We start from the raw sequence: 19,019 nt of genomic DNA, 5'->3' as shown, positions 1-19,019 counted from the left end.
TTCCCTACTTCTAGGTTTGTTTATATTATCTTAGTGTTTTGTCTTCTTCCTGAGACAGGGTCCCCACCATACAGCTCTGACTGCCCTTAAACTCCACAATGCTCCTGCTTCAACCTCCAAAGTGCTGGGATTACAGGAATGAGTCACCAAGTTCTTGGAGTTTATATTGTGTGTACGTGTGTGTGTGTGTGGGGGTGCATGTACATACGTGCACTTGTGTGTGGAGACCAGGTGTCAGCCTCTTCAGTTGATCTCTTCTTTTTTTTTTTTTTTAAGATTAAAAGAAAAAAATCATAGGCATGGGTGTATTGTGTGCATATGTGTGTATGCGTCACGTGTGTACCGTGACAAAGGCTAGAAGAGGGTGTCGAGGACCCTGAAATTTGAGTTACATATGGTTGATAGCTACCATGTCGGTGCTGGGGGTTGAACGCAGGTCCTCCGAAAGAGCAGCCAGTGCACTCAACCACTGGGGCCGTCTCTCCAGCCCCTGCACTCTATTTCTTAGGACACGGCTTCTCTCCGAATGTGATGCTAAGGGCTTAGGTCAGACTGGCCACTGAGATGTGCTTGTCTCCAACCCCCCATGCTGGAAACATGTGTCTAGCTTTTTGCACGTGTGCTAGAAATTTGAACCCTGGTCATGTTTTCTGAGACGAGTCTCATCGACTCCATCTCCTTAGATCCAGCGCTTCTGGTTTAATGGAGACAAAACAGGGCAGAGCCTAGCACTAAAGAACTGTAAACTCCACGAAGCCCAGGGTCCAGATTATCAACTGCTCAGAGCGTGCATTAAATTGTGTGTGTGTGTGTGTGTGTGTGTGTGTGTGTGTGTGTGTGTGTTTGTGGGGGATTCGGGGTTGGGAGTGGGGGGTTCCTGCAGCCTCGAGAGGATGGCTCTGGGATCCACAGAAAGTGAAGATGTCGGGATAGCGAAGTGAGCTGGTCATAGGGGTTAGGAACGCATGTGTCCTCTGTGGGAGGTAGGAGGTAGGGCAGGCTAGGGAGAGAGAGAGAGAGAGAGAGAGAGAGAGAGAGAGAGAGAGAGAGAGAGTTAGTTTAAAATAGGTGGCTTTTCAAGCAGGTGCCAAGGGAAGGAAGGACTCTGACCTGCACAGCTGCAAGGTCCACAGCCCACCACAGCCCAGAGCTCATCTCTGGCAGAGAGGCCCTCAGACAGTCAGGCCCAGAGGCCAACAACCAGGCTTAGCTGAGAGTGGGGCCTGATGCTCAGGCCGTCTGGGCTGCTACCGAGCCTGACTGCCTCCCTTCAGGCGTCCTGCAGCATTGTCTGCTCTTGCATGATACTGACCTGTGATATGGGGGTGTGGGAGGCAGGGATTGGATGACCATCGCCAGGTGCGTCAGCTCATCCTGGATGGCCTCACTCAGATCCTCCAGGCCTCAGACCCCCACTCACATCTGCTTGCAACTCGGAACCATTTGTCCCCCTGGCCCAGGGCTTTTGAATAACACCAGTACCTTCTCTCCCAAGCAAGGACTCACCATCTTCCAAGCCTGGAGACACTGAGTACAGGAAGAGAGAGGGGTGGACCTTGGAACTTGACCATGGTTCCAGGCTGGCCCTCACTCTGATACTATAGATGGATATCCATCCATGGACCTCAGTTTTCCTTCTCTACAATGGGTACATTTACCTGCTAGTTTCTAGTTAAGACAAAAAATGACAACCTGACAGCTGGGTGGTGGTGCATGCCTTTAATCCCAATACTCAGGAGGCAGAGGCAGGTGGATCTCTGTGAGTTCAAGGCCAGCCTGGTCTTCAGAACGAGTTCTAGGACAGTCAGGGCTATACAGAGAAACCCTGTCTCGAACAAAACAAAAGGATGAAAAAATTACCCCAAAGTTAACTTTGATGGCCCCATCTCCTCCCCAGAGTTCTAGCCGCTGCTGCTAGAGGCATTTCAAGTTTCTCTTCCATTCTTCCTTCCTTCCTTCATCTTTCTCTCTCCTGACTCCCCCCCTTTCCTTCTCCTCTATTTCAAAGGTTTGCTTTTCTGATGCTTAACTGTGTGAATCTGTGTGCGTGTGAGCACAGGCGCCTGAGGAAGCCAGGGGTGTCAAAGCCCTGAGAGCTAGAGCTAAATAAAGATGGTTATGAGTCATCTAGAGTGGGTGCTGGGACTTGAACTCAGGCCTTGGGAACAGCAGCAATCACTCTTAGCCACTGAGCTGCCTCTCTAGCCCCAACTGGCTTACTCTCTCCCTCATCCCATCTCTTTCCTCTCTCCCTTCAGGATAGGGTCTCGCTATGTGGTTTATTTCTGCATCTATGGTGCTGGGGTAAGAGATATGCACCTACTATGTTCTCTAGCTTTTCAGTGTGTTTTGCTTTTTGTTTTCCAAGACAGGGTTTCTCTGTGTAGCCCTGGCTATCCTGGAACTCACTCTGTAGACCAGGCTGGCTTCAAATCTGGAGATCCACCTGCCTCTGTCTCCCGAGTGCTGGGATTAAAGGAGTTCACCACCACCACACTTGGCTTTTCAAAGTTCTTTTACTCTTCTACGTCTCTACTCTCTCTCTCTGCCCTACTACCCTCTTAACTCCCTCCCTATGCCCTAAATAAACTCTATTCTATATTATACCGTCGTGTGGCTGGCCCCTCAGGGGGAAGGGATATCTCAGCATGGACCCACTAAGGCATGCCCTTTCCCCAGACCTCTATAGAACATATCCCCTCTCTCTTTATCCTTTTATAACACAACATTGGTGCTGAAACCCAGGATTGAACCAGGAACCCAGGACATATCCTCTCTTTATCTTTTTTTTTAAGATTTATTTTATTTTATTTATGTGAGTACACTATAGCTGTCAAACACAGCAGAAGAGGGCATTGAATTCCATTACAGATGGTTGTGAGCCACCATGTGGTTGCTGGGAATTGAACTCAGGACCTCTGGAAGAGCAGTCAGTGCTCTTAACCGCTGAGCCATCTCTCCAGCCCTCTTTATCTTTTTATAAACACATCACATAGAGACCATGTTGCCTAGCACAGTGCTTGCAGAGCCTTAAGTGCATGCATTTCTTTGCTCCTCTGGGTCTCCAGCTCATCATCTGTGAAATGGGCTCACTCACAGCCCAGTTTGCAAAGAGCCACAAGAGCTCAACACCAGAAGCAAGGGCACTTGGTACCCACCCACCTCCAGCATCGTGGGAAGTGACTTTTACTGTGGTCCCTATTGCTCCTGGGACAGCATCTGGTGGCCTAGAGGCCACCACTCCCTGAGCCTCCAGAAGACCAGCAGGCTAAGCTGAGCTGTTCTCTGGGAAGCAACCCATTTCCTGGCAGAGAGGGTGGGGACAGCAGCCCAGGGTGCAGGTGCTGCCTCTGGTCCCTCCCCAGCTATTTGCAGCCTGACTGCCGGAGGCCAGCGCAGGTGTGGGCGGTGAGTCAGAGCCAGGCTGAGAGGACTATGCCTGGGGCTTGATGTCATCACAGTCTCCCTCCTTGGTCTTTTCCAAGTGTGCATTCTTTGGGGGGAGGAACTGGGCCAGTGCCAACCGGTCCCTGTCAGTGTCACCAAGAGGACATGGGAAAGGAACCTTCCACATTCCCCACCCACCTCTGCTGCTGGCTGCGGATGGGGCATGAGCCATGTCCTGTTCCTTTCTATGTCTAGTAGGTCTCTGACAGGGTTTGACACATAGTAGGGCTAGAATAAATGTGCACTGGGCCAGTGAATCAATATTTGTATGGAACCAATGGTCTTGTTCCTGTGCACGGAGCATAGGTTTGAAGATAGTCAGGGTTTAAGCGACTCTGGGCAGGGAACTTGGCCTCTTTGAACTTCAGGTTGTCGTTGAGGAAGTGGGCAGGGGGCACCTTAACAGCTCTGAGATTCGGGATCCTGTCATAGAGGACCACCGCAGGAGACCATATGAAGTAGCATCGAACTTAGCATTAACCTGTCTATAACCATCTCCCCATGTTTCATGACAAGTCCTTGCTCCCATAACCCTCCCCCTCCTTGACCCAGCGGCCTAGATGGCAAGGCCACAGTTGGGTAGAGGCTTTTGACACAGTAGGCAAGGCCTTGAGTCTTGCTAAGGATGGAGCTCAGCTGGCAGACGGTTCCTCTAGAACTCACAAAGCCCTGGGTTCGGGTTGGGGATTTAGCTCAGCGGTAGAGCGCTTGCCTAGCGAGCACAAGGCCCTGGGTTCGGTCCCCAACTCCGAAAAAAGAAAAAGAAAAAGAAATACAAAGCCCTGGGTTCAGTTCCCCAAACCAACCGTATAAACCAGGCATGGTAGCACTAGGAGGTGAGGATGGAAGGGTCACAAGTTCAAGGTCATCGAGAGTTTGAAACCAGGCTGGGCTATGTGGTCCTGGTTCACCTTAGTGGTGGGGGCAGAAAGCATGGTGAAGACTGCATTGTGTGCAAGCACCCAGCCCAGCAGTGCGGGATGTGGGTGCGGTGACAGCTACGTGTAACATACAAAAGAACCAGGCTTAGAACTAAGACTCCGGTCCAGAGGACCAGAAAGCACCTTGGGAGGGAAGGAAGAGGCTGGGCTCCCAGCTGGCTGAATGTCCTTGAACAAGTCCTCCAACCTCTCTGGGCTCAGCGTCCCATCTGTGAACTCAAGGACTTGGACACATGGCTCAATCGTCCTCCTGGCTCAGCCTCCCCTGAACTGTAACCAGACCCTGGTGAGCTGGCTCTCTAGTGAGCAGCCAGGTGCTGATGGTCCTGAGGTGACTTAGATGAAGGGGAGCTTTGCCCTCACCCCAGTAAGCCAAGCTTCAGGTTGAACCTGGTGCCTCTTGTAGGCAAAGAGGAAATGCCACAGAGAAGCCAGCAGGAGGTTTCAGTCCCCTGTTCCCCTTAGGCTGTCTCACAGGACGACAGTATGCACCTGTCATCCTGTGTGCCTTCAGGACACTGTGAAACACACAGCTCCCCCCTTCCTGGACTCCCGTGGAGGTGTCACTGTGTCCATTCCTTATTCCTTCCAAGGTCACTCTCAGCAAGGTCACTTGCTCTCCCTCAGCTCAGCATTCTTTTTTTTTCTTTTCTCTCTCTCTCTCTCTCTCTCTCTCTCTCTCTCTCTCTCTTTTTTTTTTTTTTTTTTTTTTTTTTTTTTTTTGAGATAGGGTTTCTCTGTGTAGCCCTGGTTGTCCTGGAACTCGCTCTGTAGACCAGGTTGGCCCAGAACTCAGAGACCCACCTGCCTCTGCCTCTGGAGTTCTGGGATTAAAGGCGTGCCCCACTATGCCCGGCTTCCACTCAGCATTCTAAACTCTATAATGGGACGGATGGCTTAATAATCTCTTCATGTTTTAGGACCCGGAACATCTGGTGGCCTTCAGATGTCATCAGAATGTACGGCATCCTCTTCAGCTCTCGTCCCTGCTCACGGACACCAAACAGCTAAACAGTTGTACAGTTTGACTAGTCCTGAGGCACTGGGTCAGAGCACAGCTATGCAGGCCTAGTATCCTGACCAGAGAAGACAAGGAGGTTCCAAATAACGAAGACCCCATCCAGCACAGGGCCTTCTGCCCGCTGTCCCTTGAGCTCCCTACAAAACTCTTTTCATGTGCCTCAGTTTCCCAGGATGGCTTTCAAAGGAAGAGAACGTCCCCACTCCACCATCCCATCTCCCATGACCCTCAAAGACCTCGGCTCTTCTAGCCAGCTACTCTGTTTCTGGCTTTTGAGCATTACCACCAAAAGTCAGCTTTGAAACAGGTTAAGACCTGGCCTTTGTTATCCTGGCCCCAGGCTGTCCCTGTTCCTGCTGCACTGGGGTGGGGGCATCAAGAAGACCCTTTCTACCTGAATACATCACTGGCTTACCCTGCACCCCAGCTCTGAGTTTCCAGGACGGGTTCTGACCACTTGTGGCCTCCCTTCTCCTCCAGATTCTCTCTCTATAGGATTTCACTCCGTAGCCCAGGTTGATCTGGGACACGTTATGTTGCTTTGAACTCAAGGTGTTCCTCCTGCCTCAGCTTCTTGAGTGCTAGAATTACTGGTGTAAGCCCAGTAATTCTTTTCTCTTAGAGCTATCTGTTGAATGGACCTTATTTGTTCCAAGATATCATGGATCCAGACAGATAAATAAAGCATCTTTGTCCTCACTAGGAAATGAACAAGCAAAGGGCAGGGCCCGGACAGATGGCTCAGCAAATAAGAATACTGCTGCTCTTGCAGAAGATACAAGCTTGATACCCAGTACCCAAGTCAGAGGGCCAGAACTATCAGTAACTTGGTGGGATCTAATGCCTCTGGCCACCACAGGAATCCCCATACATGTGGCATATGTATGTGCATGTGCGTGCAACACACACACACACACACACACACACACACAGAGGATAAAAAGATAGACTACAAATTTCTCTGGAGAAAGCAGGCACTAGGGTGCAATTTAGAGGAGAGGGCTCAGGCAGAAGCGCATAATCACAAGGCTGGCATCCAGGCTGGAGAGGTGGCTCCGCAGTTTGAAGAGCGCTGGCTGCTCCTCCAGGGGACTTGGGTTCGATTCCCAGCCCCCTCATGGTGGCTCACAACTGTCTGTAACTCTAGCTCCAGAGGATCTAACACCCTAATCTGGCCTCGGCACACACTGTGTACAGGTGCACAGACATACACACAGACAAAATACCCTTACATATAAAATAAGGATAAAAAGGAAAAAAAAGCGCCCACAGTGCAGGTGTCAAGTGCTGTTTTGAGGCCAGTGCAAAGTGTGCCACAGCCAAATGGATACGTAGTTCATGCCAAACAGAGGCTGGTGAGGGAGGATTCGGACTGGGGTGGGGCAGGGCGGGGCATGCCCTTAGAGAGTTATCAGACTAGATATCGAGCTAGCCGCTACCATCTAACTAAGCCTTGCTATGTGGGAGAGTACAGCAAGCAGGCCAAGAACTAAGGGATCGGCACTTTCAAAGGTCTAGTGCTTGCATGAACCAAGCATACCAGGGAGAGCTAGTGGAGGGGGGATGCCAAAAATGAGCCCAGGGTTAGAGGGGATGGCAAGGAAGCCCAGAAGCTTGGACTTGATCCTGGGGTAACAGAGAGACCTTGAGGGGTGTTGAGCAGGGGAGTGGCCCCTTCGGGTGGGCTTTATCACTCACACTACTATGCGGTCTGAGAGAGCTAGAGGGCCAGGCCAGAGAGGCCAAGTGCTGAGAGGTCTGGCTGAGGCTGACCCCCAGGGGAATTAGAGTTTGGAAACTTCCATCTCTGTGTGGGATCACAGATTGTAAACATCTAAAACTTGATTCAGCAGGCTAAGAGGGCTTGATTTGAAGCTGGAGGCCGTGGAGAGGAGGGACAGCCCCAGACGTGAGCTACAGGGAACTGGGCATGTCCTGCCTGTTATCTGTGGCTGAGCAGATAACTTACTGCTAACAGATTTCCTTGTCCCTCAAGGTGGCTAGGACCGAAGGCTGCCATAGGCCCATAGCCATGGGTAGTGAGGACTTTTTTTTTTTTTTTTTTTTTTTTTTGGTTCTTTTTTTTCAGAGCTGGGGACTGAACCCAGGGCCTTGTGCTTCCTAGGCAAGCGCTCTACCACTGAGCTAAATCCCCAACCCTGGTAGTGAGGACTTTTAGGTTAGAATCTTTGTAACTCTTCAAAATTTACTGTGAACCGTAACGTAACCCTCTGAACGACAGTATGAAGAGGCAGGGCCTGTAGGAGGTGACTATGCCAATGGACCCCACCTGCACAGATAACTTTATAGCCAGAGAAAGCAGGGGAAATGGAGCCTTAATCGGTGAGGTTCTGGTTTGTTCGTGGAAGGTGGATAGCATTCCTGAGGAGGACATCTGAGCACTGACCTTTGACCTCGACACACATGCACCCATGCGCACACACACACACACACACACACACACACACACACACACACACCAACGCATGTGTGCATGTGCACAGACATCTTTTAAAATAAATATTAGTGAAGAAGGAAACTATTTGACCCCTGGAAGCAGAGCCCAGACCCTGACCAGATATTTTATCTGCCAGGGCCCAGCCTCCACAGCTGGGATAAAAGGAACTTCTTTGGCTTATAAACTGCCCAGTCACTGGTATTTTGTAACAGCAGCAGAAACTGATGGATACAGTCTCCTTCACTGTGGCAACCCTCTCATCCAGCGCCAAGCCTAGCACACAGTAGGCAAAGCCTAGCACACAATAGGTGCTTATGCAAATGTCCTCTGAGAGAAAGTTTTGGCCTTCTCTAATGACTATATGCTGACACGCACTTGGGGGCACTTAATTCTTGGATAAGACTCCCATCAGGTTGAGGGCAGCAGGCCCTGAAGTAAGAGCCTCAGGTGAGCCTCACGGGGCCCTTCTCAGTTGTTACCAGTCTTTTTTTTTTTTTTTTTTTTTTTTTCTTTTCTTTTCTTTTTTTCAGAGCTGGGGACCGAACCCAGGGCCTTGCGCTTGCTAGGCAAGTGCTCTACCACTGAGCTAAATCCCCAACCCTAGTTGTTACCAGTCTTATTCTCCATTCTGAATTCTCTCTGGCCAGCTCCAACACTCTCTCTCCTTCCTTCTCCCCTTCCTCCTTACGCCCCCTCCCTTTTTTCCCTAGGCTTGGCTCCGAACCTTGGCAAAGCCCAGACTTGCTTTAGAGGTCACTGAAGTGGTTCAGCCTCTACCCTTCTACTTCATTCCTTTGAGCCCCCGAGCCTTTGGCTAATACTGTATCTCGGCTCATAATACCTTGTAGACACAGACTGCATGCTGAGCATATACTGAATGAGTGGAGGGGCCGGGTGCAGTGGTGCACACCATTAATCCCGGCATCTGGGAGGCAGAGGCAGCCAGATCTTGAACCTCAAGGGAGGGTGGGGGGGCTGGGGGGTGGTTCAACGGCTTCCTATCTTAACAGCCCAAGTTCTAGTCCCAACCCCAAAACATGTTCTGAGCTGGAGGCAGTAAGGAAACAGGAATATTCCTTAGCTGGGGGTCAGGGCAGCTCCCTAGTTTTCTGTCCTCTATTGAAGAGCTTCACTTGAGCTACAACTGGAGGATGAGGCGACCTTCCTGGCAGGTGCGTTGGGCAGAGCCAGGGAACACCTGGGGGAGGGGCGCCCACCCGCGAGCCTTGTTTTCTTCAACAAGCAAATCCATATGTAATCCTTCGGTTATTAGCGGTGCCCTATTAATTTCTGCATTCAACAGGTCAGGCCCCTACTGTGCAGGCAGCCGGGCTCCCAGGCCCTGGGGACGAACTAGGAGGAATGAAAGTGACTCTGTGGCCCGGCACCCTACGGAGAAGGGCTAGGCTGAGGCCCGCAAAATTTCCCCAGCTCGGATCCCTGGGGAATCCAAACAAACCCACAGGTTCCGGCATCCCGGGCAGTCTTCCTTCAGCTACTGCGGGACCAGCTTCCAGAGACCAGGCTTCCTGCCCGTCCCTCCCCCCACCCACCTGGGCACAGAGGGTCTTTCATCCATTGTCCCCGTTTCCTGCCTCTCCATCCCCAGCTGCTGGCCGGGACCCTGCAGGTTCACTCTTGACAGGCCATGCTTTCACCAGTGAACCCCAGGGAGCAAGGAGGGGCGTGGTCTGGGGGTAGAGGGTTGGAACTTTGTAACAAGGAAGAGTTTCCTGTCCTTAAGAGGATGGGAACTCGGCCTGTCCCCAGAGCACCCCACGTTGGGGATGGCAGCGATGAGTGACCCTTAACACACAGGCTTCCTGTGATCTGGGTTCAACATCTTCCCTGGTCTGACCGATGGTGTGTCAAGGGGCTTGCGTGCCATCGCTGTCAGCGGGGTGAGTCAGGCCAGTTTTTTAGCCTCTCGGGGGCTCATTTGACCGATGTCATACCCAAGCAGAATTGTGAAAGTCAATGTGATCTTGTTGGATTGAGGGCCAGAGAACAGCATCCAGAAAAAAACGAGTTTCTCCAGGCTAATGGCGAGCGGGTAAGGGCACTTGCCACCATTCCTGGCAACCTGAGTTTGGTCTGAGGGTGGTCTCTTTCCACATGGTGGAAAGAGAGAACCAACCCCTGAAAGTGGTCCTCTGAGCTGTGCATGTAGGCTGTGGCATGCCTGTTCCCACGTACATGTAAATAAGTGTGAGCTGGCCTTGGTGGAACACGCCTTGAGTCCCAGTACTCAGGAAGAAGATACAGGTGGACCCCTGTGGGTTTAAGGCTAGCCTGGTCTACATAGTGAGACCCTGTCTCCAAAATCAAAACAAAACAGAAAGCAATTTTCCTCCTTCAGGCTGATCTTCTCTCCAAAACTTCAAGATGATGAATGGGAACCTGTTCAGAGATGCTCGATTATGCTCCTACTGTGTGTCTGCTCTCTGCCAGGCATGGGAAGGGGCCACAAGGCCAGGGTGACAAGACTGACAAGCATAGAGAAGTCAGCTGTGACAGTCAAACACACCAGTTGAGAAGGTGGCTCTGGAGCCAGCCGGTCTTAATTCTGTATCCCAGCTCTGACACTCACTATTCGTTGATCAAATGTTTAATACGATGATTTTGACAGGCTCTAAAACCACCCTAAACAAACCTCTGGGTATGCATGCCTGTGAGGCAGCCTCTAGATTCGGTTAAGGAGGTAAGAATATCCACTCTGAATGTGGGCAGGAGTCCTGGACAAAATAAAAGGGTGGGGTGTGGGGCTGAAGCGGTGTTGCCACAGTTAAGAGCACTGGCTGCTCTTGCAGGGGATGTAAGTTTGGTTCCCAGTGCCTACATGACAGCTCACAACTCTCTGAGACTCCAGCTTCTGGGGACCCGATGCCGCCTTCTGCCTCTGAGGGAAGCTAAGCTCAGAGTCACACAGGGGCACACACAAACACATAACTAAAATGAAAGGGTAGGCAGAGACAGCCAAGACTGTGTAATGAGATCCTATCTCAAAAACAAGCAGACGAATAAAAAGAAAATCTGAGAGAGAGAGAGAGAGAGAGAGAGAGAGAGAGAGAGAGAGAGAGAAGGAGAGGGAGAGGGAGGGAGAACAGAAGTTCTGCTCTCTGCTTCCTGACCATGAATACCATTTGTCTGGCCGCTTTGGGTTCCTGCTGTCATGGCAAACTTACTCGGGAAAGCCTTGCGAGGACTCGAGTTCACCTGTGACATACACAGTTATTACTGTAGGTGCTGATGAGGGAGCCGTGTGAGGGGTGGGGTAGTCCGGCTCCTATTGCAATGGGAGCCAGGTCCTGAGGATCCGAATCTTCAGTGGTGTGAGTGAGCCAGCAGCCTCCTGTTGAGGGCTGTCTTGGTTAGGGTTTTACTGCTGTGAACAGACACCATGACCAAGGCAACTCTTATAAAGGACAACATTTAATTAGGGCTGGCTTACAGGTTCAGAGGTTCAGTCCATTAGCGTCAAGTTGGGAACAAGGCAGGCATGGTACAGGAGGAGCTGAGGGTTCTATATCTTCATCTGAAGGCTGCTACGAGAAGACTGATTTCCAGGCATCTAGGGTGAGGGTCTGAAAGCCCACACCCACAGTGACACACCTACTCCGATAGGGCTACACCTTCTAATTGTGCCACTCCTTGGGCCGAGCATATACAAACCATCATAAGGGGTCTCAGTGGTCCTGGTAGAGGAGAGACCCTCCCATGCTGCGGAAATTGGGGATGAGGGGATCTTTGACAATCAGGCCTTAATGGCAGGTTGCAATTTTGGGCACAATCCAGTGGCCTGTAGGAAGGTTGCAGAAGGTGGGGCACGGGCCTCACACCAAATTTTCTGGAAGTGCCCTATAGACATGGTGGGTGGAAGTTCAGCAAGGCCTGGGTGGTGATGTTACCTGGGGTGGCTGTGGTGCCCTGAGTAGCACGGAAAAGTGTTCCTGCCTTCCTGTCCTGAGGCTTCCCTGGGGACAGCAGCACAGCTAAGGACCAGAGTCTTGTGCTGAGATGGGAATCAGGTCAGAGACAAAGGTGGACTAGAAACCCTTCTGGAAAAGCACTGTGGAAATCGGATTGGATGTAATCAGAGATGGCTAAGAATTCCCGAAATACCCAGCAGCTGAGAGGCCATGCTGGTTTTGAAAGCGCCCTCTCAGAGAGTTTAGGACCCAAATCATAGCTCCAGCAGCCACCAGTGGGAAGCCCAGCGTAACAGCCTCCCCCTGAAGGAGGGATGGCTGTGCAAGGCACTCACTGCCCTCTCCCTAGGAGGATGATTACACATGGTCTGTTTCACACAGACAAGCTTATCAGTCACCAAGTGTCTGTCTTATCCGTCAGCCACCATCAGGGCTGAAGGTGAGAGATCTGTTACCCTGAAGGTGAGAGATCTGTTTCCTCCTGTCCCAGGGACAGCAGAACCTTGCGGGACAGGTTCCCCGCCTTCAAATGTTCCACAAAGAACAACCATCCTCCATGGTAAGGCTGGAGAAGAAGTTGTCCCTTGCTTCCTCAGGCCACACTACCTCTCCAGCAATGACAGTGACAAGAACTCAGACCTCTGTATAGACACAGATCTGAGCCAGCGATGGGCAAGGCCTGGAACACGGTTATACAGACCTCTCGCCTCCTCCCATTCTCTCCATATATTTACTTATTTTATGTACGTGGGCATACTGTAGCTGTCTTCACACACACACACCAGGAGAGGGCATTAGATCTCATCACAGATGGTTGGGAGCCACCATGTGGTTGCTGGGAATTGAACTCAGGACCTCTGGAAGAGCAGTCAGTGCTCCTAACCACTGAGCCATCTCTCCAGCCCCCTGTTTGTTGGTTTTTAAGACAGGACTCACTATGTAGCCTTGGCTGCCCTGGAACTTGCTATGTAGACAGGCACAGAGATCCACCTGCCTCTGCCTGGGATTAACTGAGTACAACCTCTACACCAGGTCAGCCCCTATTTACATTTAAACTTAAAGGTATTCAAGTCCTAAAGGGGACTTATCTGTGTCCCTTCCCACGCGGATGCATGAGTAAGTCTCTGCCTTTCCCCAGCATCGGTGTCTATAATGGGTGTGCCAGGGCTAGGAGGCCAAGCTAGCTTTGGCTTCTTAAACTCTCTGGTGACAGGTTATAATGCCAAAGGCAAGGGGTTACACGCAAAACAAAACACAAAGACAAAAACAAACAGATAAAAACCCCGGCCTGATGGTTCCTGCATCTCTGAGCTCACTCGTGGGGCTGGGGGCTGGGGGAGGGAGAGCCAGGTACTTCCCGTGCGGGGAGGGCACTAAGAGGTGAGCCCTGGGTGGGTTCTGAGCAGGAATTGGGAGGGTACTGAGAGAGTAATCCGTGGTAACTTTCCCTGCTCTGTGACGAAATACTCTGACATGAACAACTTAAGGAGAGTCCATTAGGGAAACCCAGGCAGCAGGAGCTTAAAGAAGCCCATGTAGGGGGGTTGGGGATTTAGCTCAGCGGTAGAGCACTTGCCTAGCAAGCGCAAGGCCCTGGGTTCGGTCCCCAGATCCGGAAAAAAAAGAAAAAAAAAAGGGGGGGGTTGGGGATTTAGCTCAGTGGTAGAGCGCTTGCCTAGCAAGTGCAAGGCCCTGGGTTCAGTCCCCAGCTCCGAAAAAAAAAAAGAATAGGAAAAAAAAAAAGAAGCCCATGTAATGTGTCAAGAAGACAGCAGGCCCACACAGTGGTGCATGACTTTAATCCCAGTACTCAGGGTGCAGAGACAGGCGGATCTCTGTGAGTTCGAGGCCAGCCTGGTCGACAGAGCAGGTTCCAGGACAGCCAGGGTTGCATAGTAAGACCCTGCCTCAGGGAAAGAAGACAAGGAAGTTAGCAGTGCCTTGCTCCCTTTGCTTTCTCCTTTTAACATACTCCGGGATCCCAGCCCAGGGAATGGCACCTAATTAACTAATGAAGAAGGCTATTCCCACAGGGATGCTTGGAGGCCATTTCCCTGAGGATTCTAGGTCTCACCAGACTGACGGTTAATTGAGACTAATTATCATAGATCCCGAGCGGGTTGATGTTGGGTGGGAACTAGGCATGGTTCTGGGTGGGTACTGGATACATATTCGCCCAGTACTGAGAGGGCACTGAGGGGGTAGTGGGCAAATACTTGGCAGTAACGACCTACGGCAGGTGCCTCAGTCCAATACACCTGCAGCTCCTATGGTTTTATTTCTAGAACATGCTCGGAAGTTCTCAGTCTTTCCGTTGGTCCTGACACATCCCAGTCCAGGCTACCTCTCCCGACTAAGGACTGGGTCAGCTACCGTTTCCTCCCCGCTTTCGAACAAAGCCGGACTCTGAGGTTAGCTCCATCAGTCCCCGCTGGAGTGCCTGCATTGTCCCCTAACACACACCTCACAGAACCCGAGTCTCGGTGGAATAACCTGCCAGCGACCACGTCATCTGTCGATCTCTAATGAGGAGAGTTATTTTTAGGTAGGTGAAAGTACCCTGGTCTCTCTCGGAGGAGTTTCCACTCCCGCCTGCTTCTGCCACACCTGATTTCCTGTGGTTGTGGAGGCTGTCATCCTGGACAGCTTTGTTATTCTGGGCCTCAAGAGATAAACCAAACAACCCCCTTCCCTACCCCCATCTTCTATCCTTCATGAGAAACGGGAGGCAGCACAAGCCTCTGGCAAACAGTGGGAAGGTGGATGAAGCTCTCTGTTCCTCATTTGCTGTGCAACCCCGCGTTTGTCACTTTCCCTCTCTGAGCTTCTGTCGCTCATACGTAAAAGCTGGGGGTTGAACTGTTAGTGACAAAATGCCTCAGACAGCTAAGATTTGCATGGAACTGTTGAGCCTTTCCATCCCTGGGAATCAATTCTTTCTATGAACGAAATAGAGCTGGTATCTCTTAATAGTATAGATGCAAATCTATGCAAATTAGAAAGGACACTAAAACACTGGCTCACAGGAGGATAGCCTGTGTCTTCATACTGTTCAGGTAGCTCTCCCTACTCTGCTCCACAGAGAGGAGACAAGCTCAGAGAGGGAAACTGACTTGCTCAAGGTCGCACAGTGAAACACTGGCAAAGCCATTTGTGGGCAGGTTTCCGGCTAGACCCTCTTCTCATGTCCTCTGCCTGCCCTTCCGTCCTGGCCTGAGGCTGGCACCCCTCCGGATTGGAGAGAGGCTGTGCCACTCTCCAGTCAGCAGAGCAAGCTGGAGTAAGCTCTACTGGAGTAGGGATAAGGTGTCGTCTGTGACAAGTGGCGACCCAGAACGATGGAGATGCAAAGACGGAAAGTTCAGCCTACTCGCAGGTCTTGCTGAGGCCACTGTGGGCGCAGCCTCAGAATGCACCCCTTTCTCTGTAAACCAGGTCACCCCTTATCTCTTAAGGAACCTCAGATGGATAGCTGGGGGCAAATCCATAAAGGAAATGGCCGTTTTTAGGAATGCGACCTTGGAGTTGGAGAGGTGGTTTAGCAGCTAAGATTACCAGTTGCTCTTCCAGAGGACCCAGGTTCGATTCCCAGTCCTGACACGGCAGCTCACAGGCATCTGAAACTCCACTTCCGAGGGATCTGATACCCTCTTGGGGGCTCCACAGGCATTACGCATGCGTTGTGGTGCACACGCCTATGTATGCAGGCAGAACACTCACATGTATAAATGAAATGAATAAACTCAATAAGAAAATTTAAAACTTTAAATGAAAAACCAAGAACGTGAATTTTATTCCAAGGCCAATGGGGAGCTATAGAAAGGCTTGGTCTGATGTTTAAGATAAGCCTGCGTCAGGGGACTCCACTGAGCAACGGGGCCAAGAGTTCCACAATTAAGGTGGGTGAACTGGATGCACCATGGGGTCTCCTTCATCCAGTGGGGACAGAACCAAGGCTGGCCCTCTGTCCCCAGGCTGGTGCCCAAACAGAAGGGAATGCTAAAGTCATCAGAGCAGCAGCCGGCCTGGAATCCGGGACAGAGGCGGCTGGACCTAGTCCTCCAGGGCCCTTTAATCTGGTCTTTTGATTTGTTAAAGAAAGATCCAAGGGCCTTAGGGAACCACAAGACAGGGATTTCTCAAACATTTATTTAGTACCCAGTAGGGCAAAGTGCTTGTGCTGGGGAAACGCACACCAAGGCTGCGTCTTCTTTTGGTTCTGGGGGGTGAGTTTGGGTGGCACGAACACTCCAAGGCCATAGTTTCTGACTCTCAAACTGGGACACATGGCTCACATAGACTTTCTCAGCCTCAGTTTTATTTCTAGAAGAGTCCTTTAACGACCCGTGTTCCAGGTTGAGTTGTGTCCTCCAGAAGATCCGCTGAGGTCCTGCTCACCTCCCAGCACCTCGGACCCTGGCCTTAATTGAAAGAAAGGTTGATGTATATGCAGCTGTTAAGGTGAGGTCAGGCTGGGATGTGGCTCACTGGTAGGGTACTTGCCTCACGTGTACCTGGGTTTAATCCCCAGCACTGCATTTAAAAAAAAAAAAAATTCGTGGTAGAACATGCCTCTAATCCCAGTTCGTGAGAGGTGAGATCAAGGTAATCCTTGGCTATACAGTATATTCGAGAGTGTTGGCTACATACGAACCTGTCTCAAGCAAAAAAAAAAAAAAAAAAAAAAAAAAAAAAAAAAAAAAATTATTATGGGGTAGGGTGGGTCCTTAACCAATATGGCTGTCCTCATCCTGTAAAGGGGAAAGGGACACAGGGTGAAGGATTTGCGTTGTCAGAGGAAAACAGTGGATAGAAGGAGCTGAAGACTGAGGGATGCCCCGGCTGCCCGGCAGGAAGCATCCAAGAATGATCGATCCATCAGAGAACACCTGTGGGGTCTCGGCCTTTTCCCTGCCCCCTCTCGGTTTCAACTCCACTCCCCCATCCCCCATTGTCCTCCCAGCCTTATGCTCCCTCCAATCCCTTCCTGCCCCGCACCTGTTCTCTTCCTCTTCCTCCCTCACCACCGGAGCAGGTGAGAGCAGCTAAGCCCAGTTTCCTTTGTGTGCATGCATTTATCTGTCTTTGCTCCACTGGGGATTGAACCTAGCACCCGTGCCTTCTAGGCAACCATTTTACCATTGAACTATGCCCCCAGTCCCGATGGCTTCCCTAGCACCTGGCGGATGGAAAAATGGACAGGTGTGTCACCTCCCTCTCAGTAGTGGTTCCTCCCTAACTGGGTCACTGGAGGTTGGGAGGACACAAACATTTCATTAAGAGCAGAACCCCACTAGTGGCAAGCCCTAGAAAGAGGATCCTGTTTCCTTATTATAGACAGAATTTGAGCCTCCTGTTGGATACCATGGGGTATGGTACCTGTCTGTACCAGGGCATCTCATAGGAGGAAAAGAGGTTAACTATCCTGCAACTGTGTCTCGGAGCCCAGCAGATTACAAAGAATGTTCCCTTGCTGTAGAGAGCAACTGGTTATAGTCACGGAGGCTTGGGGACAACTTTCACAGGCTGGCTTGCCCATCCTTCGAGAAGTGAAAGTTCCCTGAGAGACAGAGGCAGGGGCTGAGCAGAATTTGGAACCAGCACCCCAACCTCACCCCAGATCCAGCTTCCACCCCCCCATCTTGCCCCCATATGCTGTCACCCACGTACAACCCCCCACATCCCCACCCCCAGGTCCCCAGACATCAGCTTCCTTTGAGTCACATTTTCCACGGCTAGGTGGGGCTGAGCAGGTGGCAGGTGAAAAACTGTCCTCAAGGTGTCTTTTCCTGCCCTGCTCTCAGTAATCCTCCAGGCCTCCAGTCTCTGCAGCCTGTATCTATCCACCGTCCCCAACTTCAAAGGCTCGGGGCCACCTGGAGGCCAGAACCTCAGAGGTAACCTTGTTATCTAATGTCTCTGATCAGTGCAGGACAGTAGAGGCAGGGAGGTGTCACCTCTGGATTGTGGGACTGTGGGTAAGCTCCTGCCTCCCTTTTCCATCAGCGAACAGTCCCTAGGGCTGTCCTGGACTGGGGAGGGAGGACAGGATGGTGGGACACTTGGAGCAGGAAGGAGTCCTGCAGCCAAGTGCTCTGTCTGAGGTCAACAGGCTCTTGTTCTAATCTTCTTCTGGGGACAGCCCAGTAGCTTATAGAAGCAGGGAAGGTTCCCTTCTCTGGGCTCAATGCTGCGTCAGGTGCTAAAGGGTCATCATCCAGTACTGATTGTGGTACTGGCAAGGTAGGGACTGAGAGGCTCTCTGGTGGGGAAAGCACCAGTCTGGGAATTAGACATCTGGGTTTGGCTGCCTCTCCCTGCGTGACATAAGCACGTTCTTTCTCCCGAGGTCTCTCTGCCTCCGGTCTACAAGAAGGAGTCCCACTCGTGATGCTCCTCGGGCCTGGAATCCCTGACTGCTTTGCTGAGAGAGAGCAAGGCTGGGGCAGATTTCCAAGTGGACTCTGTTTCTAAGTCAATCCTGAAGCCAAGGATGGAATCTTGCGTCTAGGCCAAGGCCAATGCCAACCCCCTTTGATTTCCTCCCAGTGGCTTCTATTCCAGGCCCTTTGATGCTGTGTCAGTCCAATTCACTGCCCATCTCACCAGCCCGGAGTCTCCTTCCTCCTCTCCCCCCTCTTACTCTCCTCCCCTGCCTCCCCCCTTCTCCTTCTGGAGAAGTAACTCAGTAGGTGGATAAATGAGTGGGTGGACGGGTAAGACGGATAGGAGAATGAAGACCTGGAGACAAACAGGCATGGACAGGAAGGGATGGTGGGTAAGCCATGGGACAGATGGCTTACCGATGGATGAAGAAGAAGCTGGAGTAAAATCAGCAGCTGGTCATTACTTTTTTTTTTTTTTTTTTTTCTTTTTTTCGGAGCTGGGGACCGAACCCAGGGCCTTGCACTTGCTAGGCAAGCGCTCTACCACTGAGCTAAATCCCCAACCCCATGGTCATTACTTTTAACACACTACAGCTTCCCTGAAGTCCCACACCCACTGGGGTTGCCACAGAAGCACCCCCACCCCCATCATTCCGTTCCCCAGCTCCTGAGCATGGCTGTGGGGCTGAGGTGCCCTCCCTGATTCTACCCATGAGGCCCCAGGGTAAACTGCCCACCAGAGAATCCTACCCCCATGTTCCACTGGACAGTTTCCAGGCTCACATGTGGACCCTCCTCATACCCCATCTGGCTCCGGGGGCAGGAGTCTCTGGGTGT

General features: G+C 51.4%; 2 long non-coding RNA genes across 2 annotated transcripts; one reads left to right on the top strand and one right to left on the bottom strand.

The window, feature by feature from the left end:
- The first annotated feature begins 10,642 nt into the window (after positions 1-10,642).
- On the top strand, positions 10,643-18,624 carry LOC148006108 (uncharacterized). Its single transcript, XR_015621241.1, has 3 exons — positions 10,643-10,775; positions 14,082-14,341; positions 18,146-18,624. It is a non-coding gene; the product is annotated as an uncharacterized LOC148006108 (long non-coding RNA).
- On the bottom strand, positions 15,930-18,876 carry LOC148006107 (uncharacterized). The gene is made up of 4 exons (XR_015621244.1): positions 18,761-18,876; positions 18,600-18,645; positions 16,296-16,450; positions 15,930-16,212 (listed from the first exon to the last, which is right to left on the bottom strand). It is a non-coding gene; the product is annotated as an uncharacterized LOC148006107 (long non-coding RNA).
- Positions 18,877-19,019: the final 143 nt, after the last annotated feature.

This window comes from Rattus norvegicus, chromosome 5 (genome assembly GCF_021556685.1).
Source record: "Rattus norvegicus strain SHRSP/BbbUtx chromosome 5, alternate assembly SHRSP_T2T, whole genome shotgun sequence".
Lineage (NCBI taxonomy): Eukaryota > Metazoa > Chordata > Mammalia > Rodentia > Muridae > Rattus > Rattus norvegicus.
The sequence above is the reverse complement of the archived record's forward strand: the minus strand, read 5'-3'. Positions and strand labels throughout refer to the sequence as shown.